The following is a 23,430-nucleotide window of genomic DNA, read 5'->3' as shown; positions in this document are numbered from 1 at the left end:
GACAATCTGTGTCTTCTTTCTCTCCGCCTTCTATTCCCTGAAACTTATTACATGCCTCCTAGCTCATCAGTAGGTGCTCAGTATTTACTTAGTGTGTGAAAGACAGAAAAGCTCTTGGAAGCCTCAAGGGGTCACTTGGCTCGGCACTTTTGATCTCTGTGTCTATTTGGCGAGTCAATTCTTTCCTTTCCTGGGTTGATGTGTACACATATTCGAGGCACAATCTAAGGCATGAAGACATATCCATACATAGAGGTTCTTGCTTTCAAGGAACTCGTACAGCAGATTTCTACAAGTTAGGGCTTTTCAAATGCTCTAGAAGCATGTGAACGTTCAGTATGCTCCATTTTCATTTCAAAGAAAGATGTTTGACTTCCATAGCAAAGGGGAGACCTTCCAACGTTGAGTCCAAGACTTATACCTTGACCATTTCAAGCAAGTCTTGTGGTTCCTTCTGGAGGTGTGTGGCTCTTGCAGAAATGTGAAGATCTTCCATCGTCCTCAGACTTTGGTGTCATTTGCAATCATCCAGAAAGCTTCCAGGTCCAGGTTCCGGACCACCACCACACACAGTCAGTAGCCAACGGAGTGGATTCCAGGAATACGGTTGTTCTCCGGCATTACCGTTGATATTGTTGCTGCACACTCAATGCAGTGGGCAGGGCCTGGATTGTCCACTGGGTCTCATGTGGAATGGAAAGAAGGGCTCCTCCCCCACACACACACACACCCCCACTGTTGACAGCCTTGTGACGAGAAACGATCCCAAACAAGAATCAGACAAACAGAGAAGCCCAGATGATAGTCCTTGAGATGAAGGAACTAAGCAGCTGGTTGAGATGGCACCAAGGGGAGGTTGCTCTTTTTGTCTGCCCCTCTACTCCTTTCTTCCTGGACACCTTAGGGCTTCGTCATGGAGATTTGAAAGAAAGTGCACAAAAGTCATATGTGTTGAATCAAGATTTTGAATTTAACCATCTCTCAAAAAGGAAGAGAGCTTCACCTGCACATGTTTCTTTCAAAAACGTCCATTGCTTTTCAATTCTAGGGTTTCTCTCTTGCCTTGTTCACTTAGCCTTAATAGTAAAAATCAACGAAAACTACATAAAGATTCACAGATACCAAAAAGGACAGCTTCTGTTTCTGAAATCATCTTTCCATTTAGTAGAACACGAGCTCTATTCTTTGTATTTTGCCTAGGGAATTAGGCAATGTCCTGGTTCAGATGGCAAGGTATCCCCACCCAGGAGATTGGGGTTCGATCCCTGGGTCCGGAAGATGCCTCCCGTAGAAGGAAATGGCAACCCACTCCAGTATCCTCGCCTGGGAAATGCCACGGACAGAGGAGCCTGATGGGCCGCAGTCCATGGGTCGTATCAAAGTTGGGCTCAATCCAGCAACTACGAACAGAAGTAATTCCAAAGACCACACTCAAGTGTGTGTGTGTGTGTGTGTGTGTGTGTGTCTGTATCTCCTCTTGCCGTCTTGGAGTCTGTCTCGGAATCTTCATGTATTTCTGCCTCTGTATCTCCTGACAGCCAGCCGCCGGCGCGTTCGTCTGGCCCCGGCCTCTCCCAGGCGCTCTGGTTCTGGCTGAGGAGCTTGCGCAGGCCAGCTGTCTCCCTTGGCGTGCTGCGTGCGAGTGTCTGTGTGTCTGTCTGTGTGCCTGCCTGTGGCTCGTCTGCTCTCTCAGGAAGGTCGAGGGCTTGGCGTGGGGGCAAAGGGAGGGCCTCGGTAGTGCGAAGGGGAGGGGCTGAGGCGCTCCGCTCGACCGCGCCTTCCTGGCTTCTGGTGGGTTTGGGCACCGGACAGGTGCCGCGCAAGTTGGGCGCTCAAGTTTCGCTGCGCCTAGGCCCGCAGGAGGTTCAGAGGCCCCTGGGCCGCGGGGGTTGGGAGGCGGCGGGCGCCGAAGACCGACACCTCCGGGCCGCGCGGGCCTGAGCAGCGCATGGGATCGGGGGAGGCCCCGCTCAGCGAGCGCGGCCGGGTCTGGAGTGGCCGCGGGTGGGAGGGCGCCGAGACCTCCACACCCCTCAGCCCAGCCCCCAGGCCCCGCGCGCACGCACGCACGCACGCCCTCCCGGTCAATGGGGGTCCTGGAAGCCCCTCGGGCCCCCGGGCCCGGCCAGGCGCTTGCTGCTCTGGTGTTGGCGGTGTTCGGGGGGCGGGCCGGCGTCAGCAGGCTGGAGTCCGGTCGCGGGTCGTGCGGCTCAAGTACAGCACGCCCCGCGACGAGAGGTGCGGCCCGTTGGCCCGACCTGCAGGGCAGAGCGAAAGGGAGGCGAAGCGCAAGGCTCTTAGGGCGCCCCGAGCCAACCGCCACCGTCTCAGGCCCTATCAGCCTGAAGGCGCCCGATCTCGTCTGATCTCGGAAGCTAAGCAGGGTCGGGCCTGGTTAGGATCTTGGATGGGAGACCACCTGGGAATCCCGGGTGCTCGAGGCTTTTTGCCTACCAGAAGAGGTCCTTTAGCCCCCGCCGCGCGTCCCGATTCTTGGATCCCCCCCGCAGCCCCAGCCCCTCCCGGGCCGCGGGGAGCGGCTGGCCGGGGCCCCGACTCCCGCTGCAGACCTGGGTTGCCTCCGCGCGGCCCGCGAGCCCCTCCGCATTCGCATTCGGCTTCCAGGACACCCGACGACCGGCAGTCCCGTCTCCATCTGGGGCTCCTTTGGCTTGCCTCAGGCAATCCCGGGGCTTGCACCGACTCAAGCCAGATCCCCAGCCCCCGCCCCCACCCCTGCCTCGCAGGCCATCGCGCATGCGCATGTGCGCGCGCACGCACAGATAGATGTGCCCAAACGGGGCATCTATCTTGTTCACTTATACTGTGGGTGGATCTATGCCTGGGAGTCGGACTGCTGAACCATAACGCTACTTCCACTTTTAGTTCCTTCGGGAACCTCCATAATTCTTTTCCATACCGGCTCTACCCACGCCCATTCCTACTCACCGTGGAGGAGAGTTCCCTTTGCTCCACATCTTCTCCAGCACTGGTTATTGACAGACATCGCAGTGAGGCCCAAATCGGACTCATGTGAAGTGGTCCCTCCTTGGAGTTTGGAGTTGAGCCTCTCCAATCATTAGTGATGTGGAGCAAGATGACCTTTTGGAATGCAGATGCAATGCTGTCACCTCCCTGCTCCAACGGCTCTCGTATTTTCCCAGCATATTGACGATACGACCACTTCCCTTCAGGCTTGCTCCTCACGTTCTTCTCTGATGTCTTTTGCCTGGAATGCCCTCTGCACTCTTTGGCTTCCATCCCATAGGGCATTTTTCGTTTCTTGAATGTCCTAAGTTTCCCTGGTCACATAGCCTTCCAAGATGCTATTTTCCCTGCCTGAAATTCTTCCTGCATCTCAAACCCTGGTTTACCTAGGTTCAACCTATGGACCTCAACGAAATGGTGCCTCTGGAAAGCCTTCCCTGACACCCAGGTTTTGTGGTGAGGGAAGAGGCCCCTCTATAGGTTCTCAAAGGATCTGCCTGTCATGTATCATTAGAGTCGTCTCAGTGAAAGCAGGAACTCTGTGTCTTCTTCTCTCCGCCTTCTATTCCCTAAAACTTATTACTCTGCCTCCTAGCTCATCGATACGGTGTCAGAGTTACTTAGTGATCTCTCTCTCATAAGTACCCCTGCTTTCACTGAGACGACTCTAATGATACATGACAGGCAGATCCTTTGAGAACCTATAGAGGGGCCTCTTCCCTCACCACAAAACCTGGGTGTCAGGGAAGGCTTTCCAGAGGCACCATTTCGTTGAGGTCCATAGGTTGAACCTAGGTAAACCAGGGTTGAGATGCAGGAAGAATTTCAGGCAGGGAAAATAGCATCTTGGAAGGCTATGTGACCAGGGAAACTTAGGACATTCAAGAAACGAAAAATGCCCTATGGGATGGAAGCCAAAGAGTGCAGAGGGCATTCCAGGCAAAAGACATCAGAGAAGAACGTGAGGAGCAAGCCTGAAGGGAAGTGGTCGTATCTTCAATATGCTGGGAAAATACGAGAGCCGTTGGAGCAGGGAGGTGACAGCATTGCATCTGCATTTCCAAAAGGTCATCTTGCTCCACATCACTAATGATTGGAGAGGCTCAACTCCAAACTCCAAGGAGGGACCACTTCACATGAGTCCGATTGGGCCTCACTGCGATGTCTGTCAATAACCAAGCTGGAGAAGATGTGGAGCAAAGGGAACTCTCCTCCACGGTGAGTAGGAATGGGCGTGGGTAGAGCCGGTATGGAAAAGATTATGGAGGTTCCCGAAGGAACTAAAAGTGGAAGTAGATTATGGTTCAGCAGTCCGACTCCCAGGCATAGATCCACCCACAGTATAATTGAACAAGATAGATGCCCCGTTTGGGCACATCTATCTGTGCGTGCGCGCGCACATGCGCATGCGCGATGGCCTGCGAGGCAGGGGGTGGGGGGGGGTGCTGGGGATCTGGCTTGAGTCGGTGCAAGCCCCGGGATTGCCTGAGGCAAGCCAAAGGAGCCCCAGATGGAGACGGGACTGCCGGTCGTCGGGTGTCCTGGAAGCCGAATGCGAATGCGGAGGGGCTCGCGGGCCGCGCGGAGGCAACCCAGGTCTGCAGCGCGAGTCGGGGCCCCGGCCAGCCGCTCCCCGCGGCCCGGGAGGGGCTGGGGCTGCGGGGGGGATCCAAGAATCGGGACGCGCGGCGGGGGCTAAAGGACCTCTTCTGGTAGGCAAAAAGCCTCGAGCACCCGGGATTCCCAGGTGGTCTCCCATCCAAGATCCTAACCAGGCCCGACCCTGCTTAGCTTCCGAGATCAGACGAGATCGGGCGCCTTCAGGCTGATAGGGCCTGAGACGGTGGCGGTTGGCTCGGGGCGCCCTAAGAGCCTTGCGCTTCGCCTCCCTTTCGCTCTGCCCTGCAGGTCGGGCCAACGGGCCACACCTCTCGTCGCGGGGCGTGCTGTACTTGAGCCGCACGACCCGCGACCGGACTCCAGCCTGCTGACGCCGGCCCGCCCCCCCGAACACCGCCAACACCAGAGCAGCAAGCGCCTGGCCGGGCCCGGGGGCCCGAGGGGCTTCCAGGACCCCCCATTGACCGGGAGGGCGTGCGTGCGTGCGTGCGCGCGGGGCCTAGGGGCTGGGCTGAGGGGTGTGGAGGTCTCGGCGCCCTCCCACCCGCGGCCACTCCAGACCCGGCCGCGCTCGCTGAGCGGGGCCTCCCCCCGATCCCATGCGCTGCTCAGGCCCGCGCGGCCCCGGAGGTGTCGGTCTTCGGCGCCCGCCGCCTCCCAACCCCCGCGGCCCAGGGGCCTCTGAACCTCCTGCGGGCCTAGGCGCAGCGAAACTTGAGCGCCCAACTTGCGCGGCACCTGTCCGGTGCCCAAACCCAGCAGAAGCCAGGAAGGCGCGGTCGAGCGGAGCGCCTCAGCCCCTCCCCTTCGCACTACCGAGGCCCCCCCTTTGCCCCCACGCCAAGCCCTCGACCTTCCTGAGAGAGCAGACGAGCCACAGGCAGGCACACAGACAGACACACAGACACTCGCACGCACCCACGCCAAGGGAGACAGCTGGCCTGCGCAAGCTCCTCAGCCAGAACCAGAGCGCCTGGGAGAGGCCGGGGCCAGACGAACGCGCCGGCGGCTGGCTGTCAGGAGATACAGAGGCAGAAATACATGAAGATTCCGAGACAGACTCCAAGACGGCAAGAGGAGATACAGACACACACACACACACACACACACACACACACACACTTGAGTGTGGTCTTTGGAATTACTTCTGTTCGTAGTTGCTGGATTGAGCCCAACTTTGATACGACCCATGGACTGCGGCCCATCAGGCTCCTCTGTCCGTGGCATTTCCCAGGCGAGGATACTGGAGTGGGTTGCCATTTCCTTCTACGGGAGGCATCTTCCGGACCCAGGGATCGAACCCCAATCTCCTGGGTGGGGATACCTTGCCATCTGAACCAGGACATTGCTAATTCCCTAGGCAAAATACAAAGAATAGAGCTCGTGTTCTACTAAATGGAAAGATGATTTCAGAAACAGAAGCTGTCCTTTTTGGTATCTGTGAATCTTTATGTAGTTTTCGTTGATTTTTACTATTAAGGCTAAGTGAACAAGGCAAGAGAGAAACCCTAGAATTGAAAAGCAATGGACGTTTTTGAAAGAAACATGTGCAGGTGAAGCTCTCTTCCTTTTTGAGAGATGGTTAAATTCAAAATCTTGATACAACACATATGACTTTTGTGCACTTTCTTTCAAATCTCCATGACGAAGCCCTAAGGTGTCCAGGAAGAAAGGAGTAGAGGGGCAGACAAAAAGAGCAACCTTTCCCCTTGGTGCCATCTCAACCAGCTGCTTAGTTCCTTCATCTCAAGGACTATCATCTGGGCTTCTCTGCTTTGTCTGATTCTTGTTTCGGGGACCGTTTCTCGTCACAAGGCTGTCAACAGTGGGGGTGGGGGGTCTGTGGGGGGTGGGGAGCCCTTCTTTCCATTCCACATGAGACCCAGTGGACAATCCAGGCCCTGCCCACTGCATTGAGTGTGCAGCAACAATATCAACGGTAATGCCGGTGAACAATGCGTATTCCTGGAATCCACTCCGTTGGCTACTGACTGTGTGTGGTGGTGGTCTGGAACCTGGACCTGGAAGCTTTCTGGATGATTGCAAATGACACCAAAGTCTGAGGACGATGGAAGATCTTCACATTTCTGCAAGAGCCACACACCTCCAGAAGGAACCACAAGACTTGCCTGAAATGGTCAAGGTATAAGTCTTGGACTCAACGTTGGAAGGTCTCCACCTTTGCTATGGAAGTCAAACGATCTTTCTTTGAAATGAAAATGGAGCATACTGAACGTTCACATGCTTCTAGAGCATTTGAAAAGCCCTAACTTGTAGAAATCTGCTGTACGAGTTCCTTGAAAGCAAGAACCTCTATGCATGGATATGTCTTCATGCCTTAGATTGTGCCTCGAATATAGTGTACACATCAACCCAGGAAAGGAAAGAATTGACTCGCCAAATATACACAGAGATCAAAAGTGCCGAGCCAAGTGACCCCTTGAGGCTTCCAAGAGCTTTTCTGTCTTTCACACACTAAGTAAATACTGAGCACCTACGATGAGCTAGGAGGCATGTAATAAGTTTCAGGGAATAGAAGGCGGAGAGAAGAAGACACAGAGTTCCTGCTTTCACTGAGACGACTCTAATGATACATGACAGGCAGATCCTTTGAGAACCTATAGAGGGGCCTCTTCCCTCACCACAAAACCTGGGTGTCAGGGAAGGCTTTCCAGAGGCACCATTTCGTTGAGGTCCATAGGTTGAACCTAGGTAAACCAGGGTTGAGATGCAGGAAGAATTTCAGGCAGGGAAAATAGCATCTTGGAAGGCTATGTGACCAGGGAAACTTAGGACATTCAAGAAACGAAAAATGCCCTATGGGATGGAAGCCAAAGAGTGCAGAGGGCATTCCAGGCAAAAGACATCAGAGAAGAACGTGAGGAGCAAGCCTGAAGGGAAGTGGTCGTATCTTCAATATGCTGGGAAAATACGAGAGCCGTTGGAGCAGGGAGGTGACAGCATTGCATCTGCATTTCCAAAAGGTCATCTTGCTCCACATCACTAATGATTGGAGAGGCTCAACTCCAAACTCCAAGGAGGGACCACTTCACATGAGTCCGATTGGGCCTCACTGCGATGTCTGTCAATAACCAAGCTGGAGAAGATGTGGAGCAAAGGGAACTCTCCTCCACGGTGAGTAGGAATGGGCGTGGGTAGAGCCGGTATGGAAAAGATTATGGAGGTTCCCGAAGGAACTAAAAGTGGAAGTAGATTATGGTTCAGCAGTCCGACTCCCAGGCATAGATCCACCCACAGTATAATTGAACAAGATAGATGCCCCGTTTGGGCACATCTATCTGTGCGTGCGCGCGCACATGCGCATGCGCGATGGCCTGCGAGGCAGGGGGTGGGGGGGGGGTGCTGGGGATCTGGCTTGAGTCGGTGCAAGCCCCGGGATTGCCTGAGGCAAGCCAAAGGAGCCCCAGATGGAGACGGGACTGCCGGTCGTCGGGTGTCCTGGAAGCCGAATGCGAATGCGGAGGGGCTCGCGGGCCGCGCGGAGGCAACCCAGGTCTGCAGCGGGAGTCGGGGCCCCGGCCAGCCGCTCCCCGCGGCCCGGGAGGGGCTGGGGCTGCGGGGGGGATCCAAGAATCGGGACGCGCGGCGGGGGCTAAAGGACCTCTTCTGGTAGGCAAAAAGCCTCGAGCACCCGGGATTCCCAGGTGGTCTCCCATCCAAGATCCTAACCAGGCCCGACCCTGCTTAGCTTCCGAGATCAGACGAGATCGGGCGCCTTCAGGCTGATAGGGCCTGAGACGGTGGCGGTTGGCTCGGGGCGCCCTAAGAGCCTTGCGCTTCGCCTCCCTTTCGCTCTGCCCTGCAGGTCGGGCCAACGGGCCGCACCTCTCGTCGCGGGGCGTGCTGTACTTGAGCCGCACGACCCGCGACCGGACTCCAGCCTGCTGACGCCGGCCCGCCCCCCGAACACCGCCAACACCAGAGCAGCAAGCGCCTGGCCGGGCCCGGGGGCCCGAGGGGCTTCCAGGACCCCCCATTGACCGGGAGGGCGTGCGTGCGTGCGTGCGCGCGGGGCCTAGGGGCTGGGCTGAGGGGTGTGGAGGTCTCGGCGCCCTCCCACCCGCGGCCACTCCAGACCCGGCCGCGCTCGCTGAGCGGGGCCTCCCCCCGATCCCATGCGCTGCTCAGGCCCGCGCGGCCCCGGAGGTGTCGGTCTTCGGCGCCCGCCGCCTCCCAACCCCCGCGGCCCAGGGGCCTCTGAACCTCCTGCGGGCCTAGGCGCAGCGAAACTTGAGCGCCCAACTTGCGCGGCACCTGTCCGGTGCCCAAACCCAGCAGAAGCCAGGAAGGCGCGGTCGAGCGGAGCGCCTCAGCCCCTCCCCTTCGCACTACCGAGGCCCCCCCTTTGCCCCCACGCCAAGCCCTCGACCTTCCTGAGAGAGCAGACGAGCCACAGGCAGGCACACAGACAGACACACAGACACTCGCACGCACCCACGCCAAGGGAGACAGCTGGCCTGCGCAAGCTCCTCAGCCAGAACCAGAGCGCCTGGGAGAGGCCGGGGCCAGACGAACGCGCCGGCGGCTGGCTGTCAGGAGATACAGAGGCAGAAATACATGAAGATTCCGAGACAGACTCCAAGACGGCAAGAGGAGATACAGACACACACACACACACACACACACACACACACACTTGAGTGTGGTCTTTGGAATTACTTCTGTTCGTAGTTGCTGGATTGAGCCCAACTTTGATACGACCCATGGACTGCGGCCCATCAGGCTCCTCTGTCCGTGGCATTTCCCAGGCGAGGATACTGGAGTGGGTTGCCATTTCCTTCTACGGGAGGCATCTTCCGGACCCAGGGATCGAACCCCAATCTCCTGGGTGGGGATACCTTGCCATCTGAACCAGGACATTGCTAATTCCCTAGGCAAAATACAAAGAATAGAGCTCGTGTTCTACTAAATGGAAAGATGATTTCAGAAACAGAAGCTGTCCTTTTTGGTATCTGTGAATCTTTATGTAGTTTTCGTTGATTTTTACTATTAAGGCTAAGTGAACAAGGCAAGAGAGAAACCCTAGAATTGAAAAGCAATGGACGTTTTTGAAAGAAACATGTGCAGGTGAAGCTCTCTTCCTTTTTGAGAGATGGTTAAATTCAAAATCTTGATACAACACATATGACTTTTGTGCACTTTCTTTCAAATCTCCATGACGAAGCCCTAAGGTGTCCAGGAAGAAAGGAGTAGAGGGGCAGACAAAAAGAGCAACCTTTCCCCTTGGTGCCATCTCAACCAGCTGCTTAGTTCCTTCATCTCAAGGACTATCATCTGGGCTTCTCTGCTTTGTCTGATTCTTGTTTCGGGGACCGTTTCTCGTCACAAGGCTGTCAACAGTGGGGGTGGGGGGTCTGTGGGGGGTGGGGAGCCCTTCTTTCCATTCCACATGAGACCCAGTGGACAATCCAGGCCCTGCCCACTGCATTGAGTGTGCAGCAACAATATCAACGGTAATGCCGGTGAACAATGCGTATTCCTGGAATCCACTCCGTTGGCTACTGACTGTGTGTGGTGGTGGTCTGGAACCTGGACCTGGAAGCTTTCTGGATGATTGCAAATGACACCAAAGTCTGAGGACGATGGAAGATCTTCACATTTCTGCAAGAGCCACACACCTCCAGAAGGAACCACAAGACTTGCCTGAAATGGTCAAGGTATAAGTCTTGGACTCAACGTTGGAAGGTCTCCACCTTTGCTATGGAAGTCAAACGATCTTTCTTTGAAATGAAAATGGAGCATACTGAACGTTCACATGCTTCTAGAGCATTTGAAAAGCCCTAACTTGTAGAAATCTGCTGTACGAGTTCCTTGAAAGCAAGAACCTCTATGCATGGATATGTCTTCATGCCTTAGATTGTGCCTCGAATATAGTGTACACATCAACCCAGGAAAGGAAAGAATTGACTCGCCAAATATACACAGAGATCAAAAGTGCCGAGCCAAGTGACCCCTTGAGGCTTCCAAGAGCTTTTCTGTCTTTCACACACTAAGTAAATACTGAGCACCTACGATGAGCTAGGAGGCATGTAATAAGTTTCAGGGAATAGAAGGCGGAGAGAAGAAGACACAGAGTTCCTGCTTTCACTGAGACGACTCTAATGATACATGACAGGCAGATCCTTTGAGAACCTATAGAGGGGCCTCTTCCCTCACCACAAAACCTGGGTGTCAGGGAAGGCTTTCCAGAGGCACCATTTCGTTGAGGTCCATAGGTTGAACCTAGGTAAACCAGGGTTGAGATGCAGGAAGAATTTCAGGCAGGGAAAATAGCATCTTGGAAGGCTATGTGACCAGGGAAACTTAGGACATTCAAGAAACGAAAAATGCCCTATGGGATGGAAGCCAAAGAGTGCAGAGGGCATTCCAGGCAAAAGACATCAGAGAAGAACGTGAGGAGCAAGCCTGAAGGGAAGTGGTCGTATCTTCAATATGCTGGGAAAATACGAGAGCCGTTGGAGCAGGGAGGTGACAGCATTGCATCTGCATTTCCAAAAGGTCATCTTGCTCCACATCACTAATGATTGGAGAGGCTCAACTCCAAACTCCAAGGAGGGACCACTTCACATGAGTCCGATTGGGCCTCACTGCGATGTCTGTCAATAACCAAGCTGGAGAAGATGTGGAGCAAAGGGAACTCTCCTCCACGGTGAGTAGGAATGGGCGTGGGTAGAGCCGGTATGGAAAAGATTATGGAGGTTCCCGAAGGAACTAAAAGTGGAAGTAGCGTATGGTTCAGCAGTCCGACTCCCAGGCATAGATCCACCCACAGTATAATTGAACAAGATAGATGCCCCGTTTGGGCACATCTATCTGTGCGTGCGCGCGCACATGCGCATGCGCGATGGCCTGCGAGGCAGGGGGTGGGGGGGGGTGCTGGGGATCTGGCTTGAGTCGGTGCAAGCCCCGGGATTGCCTGAGGCAAGCCAAAGGAGCCCCAGATGGAGACGGGACTGCCGGTCGTCGGGTGTCCTGGAAGCCGAATGCGAATGCGGAGGGGCTCGCGGGCCGCGCGGAGGCAACCCAGGTCTGCAGCGGGAGTCGGGGCCCCGGCCAGCCGCTCCCCGCGGCCCGGGAGGGGCTGGGGCTGCGGGGGGGATCCAAGAATCGGGACGCGCGGCGGGGGCTAAAGGACCTCTTCTGGTAGGCAAAAAGCCTCGAGCACCCGGGATTCCCAGGTGGTCTCCCATCCAAGATCCTAACCAGGCCCGACCCTGCTTAGCTTCCGAGATCAGACGAGATCGGGCGCCTTCAGGCTGATAGGGCCTGAGACGGTGGCGGTTGGCTCGGGGCGCCCTAAGAGCCTTGCGCTTCGCCTCCCTTTCGCTCTGCCCTGCAGGTCGGGCCAACGGGCCGCACCTCTCGTCGCGGGGCGTGCTGTACTTGAGCCGCACGACCCGCGACCGGACTCCAGCCTGCTGACGCCGGCCCGCCCCCCCGAACACCGCCAACACCAGAGCAGCAAGCGCCTGGCCGGGCCCGGGGGCCCGAGGGGCTTCCAGGACCCCCCATTGACCGGGAGGGCGTGCGTGCGTGCGTGCGCGCGGGGCCTGGGGGCTGGGCTGAGGGGTGTGGAGGTCTCGGCGCCCTCCCACCCGCGGCCACTCCAGACCCGGCCGCGCTCGCTGAGCGGGGCCTCCCCCCGATCCCATGCGCTGCTCAGGCCCGCGCGGCCCCGGAGGTGTCGGTCTTCGGCGCCCGCCGCCTCCCAACCCCCGCGGCCCAGGGGCCTCTGAACCTCCTGCGGGCCTAGGCGCAGCGAAACTTGAGCGCCCAACTTGCCCGGCACCTGTCCGGTGCCCAAACCCACCAGAAGCCAGGAAGGCGCGGTCGAGCGGAGCGCCTCAGCCCCTCCCCTTCGCACTACCGAGGCCCCCCCTTTGCCCCCACGCCAAGCCCTCGACCTTCCTGAGAGAGCAGACGAGCCACAGGCAGGCACACAGACAGACACACAGACACTCGCACGCACCCACGCCAAGGGAGACAGCTGGCCTGCGCAAGCTCCTCAGCCAGAGCCAGAGCGCCTGGGAGAGGCCGGGGCCAGACGAACGGGCCGGCGGCTGGCTGTCAGGAGATACAGAGGCAGAAATACATGAAGATTCCGAGACAGACTCCAAGACGGCAAGAGGAGATACAGACACACACACACACACACACACACACACACACACACTTGAGTGTGGTCTTTGGAATTACTTCTGTTCGTAGTTGCTGGGTTGAGCCCAACTTTGATACGACCCATGGACTGCGGCCCATCAGGCTCCTCTGTCCGTGGCATTTCCCAGGCGAGGATACTGGAGTGGGTTGCCATTTCCTTCTACGGGAGGCATCTTCCGGACCCAGGGATCGAACCCCAATCTCCTGCGCGCGGATACCTTGCCATCTGAACCAGGACATTGCTAATTCCCTAGGCAAAATACAAAGAATAGAGCTCGTGTTCTACTAAATGGAAAGATGATTTCAGAAACAGAAGCTGTCCTTTTTGGTATCTGTGAATCTTTATGTAGTTTTCGTTGATTTTTACTATTAAGGCTAAGTGAACAAGGCAAGAGAGAAACCCTAGAATTGAAAAGCAATGGACGGTTTTGAAAGAAACATGTGCAGGTGAAGCTCTCTTCCTTTTTGAGAGATGCTTAAATGCAAAATCTTGATTCAACACATATGACTTTTGTGCACTTTCTTTCAAATCTCCATGACGAAGCCCTAAGGTGTCCAGGAAGAAAGGAGTAGAGGGGCAGACAAAAAGAGCAACCTTTCCCCTTGGTGCCATCTCAACCAGCTGCTTAGTTCCTTCATCTCAAGGACTATCATCTGGGCTTCTCTGGTTTGTCTGATTCTTGTTTCGGGGACCGTTTCTCGTCACAAGGCTGTCAACAGTGGGGGTGGTGTGTGTGTGTGGGGAGGAAGCCCTTCTTTCCATTCCACATGAGACCCAGTGGACAATCCAGGCCCTGCCCACTGCATTGAGTGTGCAGCAACAATATCAACGGTAATGCGGGTGAACAACACGTATTCCTGGAATCCACTCCGTTGGCTACTGACTGTGTGTGGTGGTGGTCTGGAACCTGGACCTGGAAGCTTTCTGGATGATTGCAAATGACACCAAAGTCTGAGGACGATGGAAGATCTTCACATTTCTGCAAGAGCCACACACCTCCAGAAGGAACCACAAGACTTGCCTGAAATGGTCAAGGTATAAGTCTTGGACTCAACGTTGGAAGGTCTCCACCTTTGCTATGGAAGTCAAACGATCTTTCTTTGAAATGAAAATGGAGCATACTGAACGTTCACATGCTTCTAGAGCATTTGAAAAGCCCTAACTTGTAGAAATCTGCTGTACGAGTTCCTTGAAAGCAAGAACCTCTATGTATGGATATGTCTTCATGCCTTAGATTGTGCCTCGAATATAGTGTACACATCAACCCAGGAAAGGAAAGAATTGACTCGCCAAATAGACACAGAGATCAAAAGTGCCGAGCCAAGTGACCCCTTGAGGCTTCCAAGAGCTTTTCTGTCTTTCACACACTAAGTAAATACTGAGCACCTACGATGAGCTAGGAGGCATGTAATAAGTTTCAGGGAATAGAAGGCGGAGAGAAGAAGACACAGAGTTCCTGCTTTCACTGAGACGACTCTAATGATACATGACAGGCAGATCCTTTGAGAACCTATAGAGGGGCCTCTTCCCTCACCACAAAACCTGGGTGTCAGGGAAGGCTTTCCAGAGGCACCATTTCGTTGAGGTCCATAGGTTGAACCTAGGTAAACCAGGGTTGAGATGCAGGAAGAATTTCAGGCAGGGAAAATAGCATCTTGGAAGGCTATGTGACCAGGGAAACTTAGGACATTCAAGAAACGAAAAATGCCCTATGGGATGGAAGCCAAAGAGTGCAGAGGGCATTCCAGGCAAAAGACATCAGAGAAGAACGTGAGGAGCAAGCCTGAAGGGAAGTGGTCGTATCGTCAATATGCTGGGAAAATACGAGAGCCGTTGGAGCAGGGAGGTGACAGCATTGCATCTGCATTTCCAAAAGGTCATCTTGCTCCACATCACTAATGATTGGAGAGGCTCAACTCCAAACTCCAAGGAGGGACCACTTCACATGAGTCCGATTGGGCCTCACTGCGATGTCTGTCAATAACCAGTGCTGGAGAAGATGTGGAGCAAAGGGAACTCTCCTCCACGGTGAGTAGGAATGGGCGTGGGTAGAGCCGGTATGGAAAAGAATATGGAGGTTCCCGAAGGAACTAAAAGTGGAAGTAGCGTATGGTTCAGCAGTCCGACTCCCAGGCATAGATCCACCCACAGTATAAGTGAACAAGATAGATGCCCCGTTTGGGCACATCTATCTGTGCGTGCGCGCGCACATGCGCATGCGCGATGGCCTGCGAGGCAGGGGTGGGGGGGGGTGCTGGGGATCTGGCTTGAGTCGGTGCAAGCCCCGGGATTGCCTGAGGCAAGCCAAAGGAGCCCCAGATGGAGACGGGACTGCCGGTCGTCGGGTGTCCTGGAAGCCGAATGCGAATGCGGAGGGGCTCGCGGGCCGCGCGGAGGCAACCCAGGTCTGCAGCGGGAGTCGGGGCCCCGGCCAGCCGCTCCCCGCGGCCCGGGAGGGGCTGGGGCTGCGGGGGGGATCCAAGAATCGGGACGCGCGGCGGGGGCTAAAGGACCTCTTCTGGTAGGCAAAAAGCCTCGAGCACCCGGGATTCCCAGGTGGTCTCCCATCCAAGATCCTAACCAGGCCCGACCCTGCTTAGCTTCCGAGATCAGACGAGATCGGGCGCCTTCAGGCTGATAGGGCCTGAGACGGTGGCGGTTGGCTCGGGGCGCCCTAAGAGCCTTGCGCTTCGCCTCCCTTTCGCTCTGCCCTGCAGGTCGGGCCAACGGGCCGCACCTCTCGTCGCGGGGCGTGCTGTACTTGAGCCGCACGACCCGCGACCGGACTCCAGCCTGCTGACGCCGGCCCGCCCCCCCGAACACCGCCAACACCAGAGCAGCAAGCGCCTGGCCGGGCCCGGGGGCCCGAGGGGCTTCCAGGAGCCCCCATTGACCGGGAGGGCGTGCGTGCGTGCGTGCGCGCGGGGCCTGGGGGCTGGGCTGAGGGGTGCGGAGGTCTCGGCGCCCTCCCACCCGCGGCCACTCCAGACCCGGCCGCGCTCGCTGAGCGGGGCCTCCCCCCGATCCCATTCGCTGCTCAGGCCCGCGCGGCCCCGGAGGTGTCGGTCTTCGGCGCCCGCCGCCTCCCAACCCCCGCGGCCCAGGGGCCTCTGAACCTCCTGCGGGCCTAGGCGCAGCGAAACTTGAGCGCCCAACTTGCCCGGCACCTGTCCGGTGCCCAAACCCACCAGAAGCCAGGGAGGCGCGGTCGACCGGAGCGCCTCAGCCCCTCCCCTTCGCACTACCGAGGCCCCCCCTTTGCCCCCACGCCAAGCCCTCGACCTTCCTGAGAGAGCAGACGAGCCACAGGCAGGCACACAGACAGACACACAGACACTCGCACGCACCCACGCCAAGGGAGACAGCTGGCCTGCGCAAGCTCCTCAGCCAGAGCCAGAGCGCCTGGGAGAGGCCGGGGCCAGACGAACGGGCCGGCGGCTGGCTGTCAGGAGATACAGAGGCAGAAATACATGAAGATTCCGAGACAGACTCCAAGACGGCAAGAGGAGATACAGACACACACACACACACACACACACACACACACACACTTGAGTGTGGTCTTTGGAAATACTTGTGTTCGTAGTTGCTGGGTTGAGCCCAACTTTGATACGACCCATGGACTGCGGCCCATCTGGCTCCTCTGTCCGTGGCATTTCCCAGGCGAGGATACTGGAGTGGGTTGCCATTTCCTTCTACGGGGGGGGGGGATCTTCCGGACCCAGGGATCGAACCCCAATCTCCTGCGCGCGGATACCTTGCCATCTGAACCAGGACATTGCTAATTCCCTAGGCAAAATACAAAGAATAGAGCTCGTGTTCTACTAAATGGAAAGATGATTTCAGAAACAGAAGCTGTCCTTTTTGGTATCTGTGAATCTTTATGTAGTTTTCGTTGATTTTTACTATTAAGGCTAAGTGAACAAGGCAAGAGAGAAACCCTAGAATTGAAAAGCAATGGACGGTTTTGAAAGAAACATGTGCAGGTGAAGCTCTCTTCCTTTTTGAGAGATGCTTAAATGCAAAATCTTGATTCAACACATATGACTTTTGTGCACTTTCTTTCAAATCTCCATGACGAAGCCCTAAGGTGTCCAGGAAGAAAGGAGTAGAGGGGCAGACAAAAAGAGCAACCTTTCCCCTTGGTGCCATCGCAACCAGCTGCTTAGTTCCTTCATCTCAAGGACTATCATCTGGGCTTCTCTGGTTTGTCTGATTCTTGTTTCGGGGACCGTTTCTCGTCACAAGGCTGTCAACAGTGGGGGTGGTGTGTGTGTGTGGGGAGGAAGCCCTTCTTTCCATTCCACATGAGACCCAGTGGACAATCCAGGCCCTGCCCACTGCATTGAGTGTGCAGCAACAATATCAACGGTAATGCGGGTGAACAACACGTATTCCTGGAATCCACTCCGTTGGCTACTGACTGTGTGTGGTGGTGGTCTGGAACCTAGACCTGGAAGCTTTCTGGATGATTGCAAATGACACCAAAGTCTGAGGACGATGGAAGATCTTCACATTTCTGCAAGAGCCACACACCTCCAGAAGGAACCACAAGACTTGCCTGAAATGGTCAAGGTATAAGTCTTGGACTCAACGTTGGAAGGTCTCCACCTTTGCTATGGAAGTCAAACGATCTTTCTTTGAAATGAAAATGGAGCATACTGAACGTTCACATGCTTCTAGAGCATTTGAAAAGCCCTAACTTGTAGAAATCTGCTGTACGAGTTCCTTGAAAGCAAGAACCTCTATGTATGGATATGTCTTCATGCCTTAGATTGTGCCTCGAATATAGTGTACACATCAACCCAGGAAAGGAAAGAATTGACTCGCCAAATAGACACAGAGATCAAAAGTGCCGAGCCAAGTGACCCCTTGAGGCTTCCAAGAGCTTTTCTGTCTTTCACACACTAAGTAAATACTGAGCACCTACGATGAGCTAGGAGGCATGTAATAAGTTTCAGGGAATAGAAGGCGGAGAGAAGAAGACACAGAGTTCCTGCTTTCACTGAGACGACTCTAATGATACATCACAGGCAGATCCTTTGAGAACCTATAGAGGGGCCTCTTCCCTCACCACAAAACCTGGGTGTCAGGGAAGGCTTTCCAGAGGCACCATTTCGTTGAGGTCCATAGGTTGAACCTAGGTAAACCAGGGTTGAGATGCAGGAAGAATTTCAGGCAGGGAAAATAGCATCTTGGAAGGCTATGTGACCAGGGAAACTTAGGACATTCAAGAAACGAAAAATGCCCTATGGGATGGAAGCCAAAGAGTGCAGAGGGCATTCCAGGCAAAAGACATCAGAGAAGAACGTGAGGAGCAAGCCTGAAGGGAAGTGGTCGTATCTTCAATATGCTGGGAAAATACGAGAGCCGTTGGAGCAGGGAGGTGACAGCATTGCATCTGCATTTCCAAAAGGTCATCTTGCTCCACATCACTAATGATTGGAGAGGCTCAACTCCAAACTCCAAGGAGGGACCACTTCACATGAGTCCGATTGGGCCTCACTGCGATGTCTGTCAATAACCAATGCTGGAGAAGATGTGGAGCAAAGGGAACTCTCCTCCACGGTGAGTAGGAATGGGCGTGGGTAGAGCCGGTATGGAAAAGATTATGGAGGTTCCCGAAGGAACTAAAAGTGGAAGTAGCGTATGGTTCAGCAGTCCGACTCCCAGGCATAGATACACCCACGGTATAAGTGAACAAGATAGATGCCCCGTTTGGGCACATCTATCTGTGCGTGCGCGCGCACATGCGCATGCGCGATGGCCTGCGAGGCAGGGGGTGGGGGGGGGTGCTGGGGATCTGGCTTGAGTCGGTGCAAGCCCCGGGATTGCCTGAGGCAAGCCAAAGGAGCCCCAGATGGAGACGGGACTGCCGGTCGTCGGGTGTCCTGGAAGCCGAATGCGAATGCGGAGGGGCTCGCGGGCCGCGCGGAGGCAACCCAGGTCTGCAGCGGGAGTCGGGGCCCCGGCCAGCCGCTCCCCGCGGCCCGGGAGGGGCTGGGGCTGCGGGGGGGATCCAAGAATCGGGACGCGCGGCGGGGGCTAAAGGACCTCTTCTGGTAGGCAAAAAGCCTCGAGCACCCGGGATTCCCAGGTGGTCTCCCATCCAAGATCCTAACCAGGCCCGACCCTGCTTAGCTTCCGAGATCAGACGAGATCGGGCGCCTTCAGGCTGATAGGGCCTGAGACGGTGGCGGTTGGCTCGGGGCGCCCTAAGAGCCTTGCGCTTCGCCTCCCTTTCGCTCTGCCCTGCAGGTCGGGCCAACGGGCCGCACCTCTCGTCGCGGGGCGTGCTGTACTTGAGCCGCACGACCCGCGACCGGACTCCAGCCTGCTGACGCCGGCCCGCCCCCCCGAACACCGCCAACACCAGAGCAGCAAGCGCCTGGCCGGGCCCGGGGGCCCGAGGGGCTTCCAGGAGCCCCCATTGACCGGGAGGGCGTGCGTGCGTGCGTGCGCGCGGGGCCTGGGGGCTGGGCTGAGGGGTGTGGAGGTCTCGGCGCCCTCCCACCCGCGGCCACTCCAGACCCGGCCGCGCCCGATGAGCGGGGCCTCCCCCCGATTCCATTCGCTGCTCAGGCCCGCGCGGCCCCGGAGGTGTGGGTCTTCGGCGCCCGCCGCCTCCCAACCCCCGCGGCCCAGGGGCCTCTGAACCTCCTGCGGGCCTAGGCGCAGCGAAACTTGAGCGCCCAACTTGCCCGGCACCTGTCCGGTGCCCAAACCCACCAGAAGCCAGGGAGGCGCGGTCGAGCGGAGCGCCTCAGCCCCTCCCCTTCGCACTACCGAGGCCCCCCTTTGCCCCCACGCCAAGCCCTCGACCTTCCTGAGAGAGCAGACGAGCCACAGGCAGGCACACAGACAGACACACAGACACTCGCACGCACCCACGCCAAGGGAGACAGCTGGCCTGCGCAAGCTCCTCAGCCAGAGCCAGAGCGCCTGGGAGAGGCCGGGGCCAGACGAACGGGCCGGCGGCTGGCTGTCAGGAGATACAGAGGCAGAAATACATGAAGATTCCGAGACAGACTCCAAGACGGCAAGAGGAGATACACACACACACACACACACACACACACACACACACACTTGAGTGTGGTCTTTGGAAATACTTGTGTTCGTAGTTGCTGGGTTGAGCCCAACTTTGATACGACCCATGGACTGCGGCCCATCTGGCTCCTCTGTCCGTGGCATTTCCCAGGCGAGGATACTGGAGTGGGTTGCCATTTCCTTCTACGGGGGGATCTTCCGGACCCAGGGATCGAACCCCAATCTCCTGCGCGCGGATACCTTGCCATCTGAACCAGGACATTGCTAATTCCCTAGGCAAAATACAAAGAATAGAGCTCGTGTTCTACTAAATGGAAAGATGATTTCAGAAACAGAAGCTGTCCTTTTTGGTATCTGTGAATCTTTATGTAGTTTTCGTTGATTTTTACTATTAAGGCTAAGTGAACAAGGCAAGAGAGAAACCCTAGAATTGAAAAGCAATGGACGGTTTTGAAAGAAACATGTGCAGGTGAAGCTCTCTTCCTTTTTGAGAGATGCTTAAATGCAAAATCTTGATTCAACACATATGACTTTTGTGCACTTTCTTTCAAATCTCCATGACGAACCCTAAGGTGTCCAGGAAGAAAGGAGTAGAGGGGCAGACAAAAAGAGCAACCTTTCCCCTTGGTGCCATCGCAACCAGCTGCTTAGTTCCTTCATCTCAAGGACTATCATCTGGGCTTCTCTGGTTTGTCTGATTCTTGTTTCGGGGACCGTTTCTCGTCACAAGGCTGTCAACAGTGGGGGTGGGTGTGTGTGTGTGGGGGGGAAGCCCTTCTTTCCATTCCACATGAGACCCAGTGGACAATCCAGGCCCTGCCCACTGCATTGAGTGTGCAGCAACAATATCAACGGTAATGCGGGTGAACAACACGTATTCCTGGAATCCACTCCGTTGGCTACTGACTGTGTGTGGTGGTGGTCTGGAACCTAGACCTGGAAGCTTTCTGGATGATTGCAAATGACACCAAAGTCTGAGGACGATGGAAGATCTTCACATTTCTGCAAGAGCCACACACCTCCAGAAGGAACCACAAGACTTGCCTGAAATGGTCAAGGTATAAGTCTTGGACTCAACGTTGGAAGGTCTCCACCTTTGCTATGGAAGTCAAACGATCTTTCTTTGAAATGAAAATGGAGCATACTGAACGTTCACATGCTTCTAGAGCATTTGAAAAGCCCTAACTTGTAGAAATCTGCTGTACGAGTTCCTTGAAAGCAAGAACCTCTATGTATGGATATGTCTTCATGCCTTAGATTGTGCCTCGAATATAGTGTACACATCAACCCAGGAAAGGAAAGAATTGACTCGCCAAATAGACACAGAGATCAAAAGTGCCGAGCCAAGTGACCCCTTGAGGCTTCCAAGAGCTTTTCTGTCTTTCACACACTAAGTAAATACTGAGCACCTACGATGAGCTAGGAGGCATGTAATAAGTTTCAGGGAATAGAAGGCGGAGAGAAGAAGACACAGAGTTCCTGCTTTCACTGAGACGACTCTAATGATACATCACAGGCAGATCCTTTGAGAACCTATAGAGGGGCCTCTTCCCTCACCACAAAACCTGGGTGTCAGGGAAGGCTTTCCAGAGGCACCATTTCGTTGAGGTCCATAGGTTGAACCTAGGTAAACCAGGGTTGAGATGCAGGAAGAATTTCAGGCAGGGAAAATAGCATCTTGGAAGGCTATGTGACCAGGGAAACTTAGGACATTCAAGAAACGAAAAATGCCCTATGGGATGGAAGCCAAAGAGTGCAGAGGGCATTCCAGGCAAAAGACATCAGAGAAGAACGTGAGGAGCAAGCCTGAAGGGAAGTGGTCGTATCTTCAATATGCTGGGAAAATACGAGAGCCGTTGGAGCAGGGAGGTGACAGCATTGCATCTGCATTTCCAAAAGGTCATCTTGCTCCACATCACTAATGATTGGAGAGGCTCAACTCCAAACTCCAAGGAGGGACCACTTCACATGAGTCCGATTGGGCCTCACTGCGATGTCTGTCAATAACCAGTGCTGGAGAAGATGTGGAGCAAAGGGAACTCTCCTCCACGGTGAGTAGGAATGGGCGTGGGTAGAGCCGGTATGGAAAAGAATATGGAGGTTCCCGAAGGAACTAAAAGTGGAAGTAGCGTATGGTTCAGCAGTCCGACTCCCAGGCATAGATACACCCACGGTATAAGTGAACAAGATAGATGCCCCGTTTGGGCACATCTATCTGTGCGTGCGTGCGCACATGCGCATGCGCGATGGCCTGCGAGGCAGGGGGGGGGGGGGGGCGGGGGCTCTGGCTGGAGTCCGTGCAAGCCCCGGGATTGCCTGAGGCAAGCCAAAGGAGCCCCAGATGGAGACGGGACTGCCGGTCGTCGGGTGTCCTGGAAGCCGAATGCGAATGCGGAGGGGCTCGCGGGCCGCGCGGAGGCAACCCAGGTCTGCAGCGGGAGTCGGGGCCCCGGCCAGCCGCTCCCCGCGGCCCGGGAGGGGCTGGGGCTGCGGGGGGGATCCAAGAATCGGGACGCGCGGCGGGGGCTAAAGGACCTCTTCTGGTAGGCAAAAAGCCTCGAGCACCCGGGATTCCCAGGTGGTCTCCCATCCAAGATCCTAACCAGGCCCGACCCTGCTTAGCTTCCGAGATCAGACGAGATCGGGCGCCTTCAGGCTGATAGGGCCGGAGCCGGAGGCGGTTGGCGCGGGGCGCCCTAAGAGCCTTGCGCTTCGCCTCCCTTTCGCTCTGCCCTGCAGGTCGGGCCAACGGGCCGCACCTCTCGTCGCGGGGCGTGCTGTACTTGAGCCGCACGACCCGCGACCGGACTCCAGCCTGCTGACGCCGGCCCGCCCCCCGAACACCGCCAACACCAGACCAGCAAGCGCCTGGCCGGGCCCGGGGGCCCGAGGGGCTTCCAGGAGCCCCCATTGACCGGGAGGGCGTGCGTGCGTGCGTGCGCGCGGGGCCTGGGGGCTGGGCTGAGGGGTGCGGAGGTCTCGGCGCCCTCCCACCCGCGGCCACTCCAGACCCGGCCGCGCTCGCTGAGCGGGGCCTCCCCCGATCCCATTCGCTGCTCAGGCCCGCGCGGCCCCGGAGGTGTCGGTCTTCGGCGCCCGCCGCCTCCCAACCCCCGCGGCCCAGGGGCCTCTGAACCTCCTGCGGGCCTAGGCGCAGCGAAACTTGAGCGCCCAACTTGCCCGGCACCTGTCCGGTGCCCAAACCCACCAGAAGCCAGGGAGGCGCGGTCGACCGGAGCGCCTCAGCCCCTCCCCTTCGCACTACCGAGGCCCCCCCTTTGCCCCCACGCCAAGCCCTCGACCTTCCTGAGAGAGCAGACGAGCCACAGGCAGGCACACAGACAGACACACAGACACTCGCACGCACCCACGCCAAGGGAGACAGCTGGCCTGCGCAAGCTCCTCAGCCAGAGCCAGAGCGCCTGGGAGAGGCCGGGGCCAGACGAACGGGCCGGCGGCTGGCTGTCAGGAGATACAGAGGCAGAAATACATGAAGATTCCGAGACAGACTCCAAGACGGCAAGAGGAGATACACACACACACACACACACACACACACACACACACACACTTGAGTGTGGTCTTTGGAAATA

General features: G+C 56.4%; 7 pseudogenes; 1 reads left to right on the top strand and 6 right to left on the bottom strand.

Moving 5' to 3' along the window:
* Positions 1-2,324: 2,324 nt before the first annotated feature.
* Positions 2,325-2,444, top strand: LOC112445567 (uncharacterized; annotated as a pseudogene).
* A 2,266-nt stretch (positions 2,445-4,710) lies between these two features.
* Positions 4,711-4,830, bottom strand: LOC112445576 (uncharacterized; annotated as a pseudogene).
* A 3,418-nt stretch (positions 4,831-8,248) lies between these two features.
* Positions 8,249-8,368, bottom strand: LOC112445575 (uncharacterized; annotated as a pseudogene).
* A 3,414-nt stretch (positions 8,369-11,782) lies between these two features.
* LOC112445574 (uncharacterized) lies at positions 11,783-11,902 on the bottom strand (annotated as a pseudogene).
* A 3,416-nt stretch (positions 11,903-15,318) lies between these two features.
* LOC112445573 (uncharacterized) lies at positions 15,319-15,438 on the bottom strand (annotated as a pseudogene).
* A 3,421-nt stretch (positions 15,439-18,859) lies between these two features.
* Positions 18,860-18,979, bottom strand: LOC112445566 (uncharacterized; annotated as a pseudogene).
* A 3,411-nt stretch (positions 18,980-22,390) lies between these two features.
* Positions 22,391-22,510, bottom strand: LOC112445572 (uncharacterized; annotated as a pseudogene).
* Positions 22,511-23,430: the final 920 nt, after the last annotated feature.

The sequence above is a fragment of the Bos taurus genome, unplaced genomic scaffold, assembly GCF_002263795.3.
Source record: "Bos taurus isolate L1 Dominette 01449 registration number 42190680 breed Hereford unplaced genomic scaffold, ARS-UCD2.0 Leftover_ScbfJmS_2006, whole genome shotgun sequence".
NCBI classification, from domain to species: Eukaryota; Metazoa; Chordata; class Mammalia; order Artiodactyla; family Bovidae; genus Bos; species Bos taurus.
This window is presented reverse-complemented; position numbering and strand designations above follow the sequence as displayed.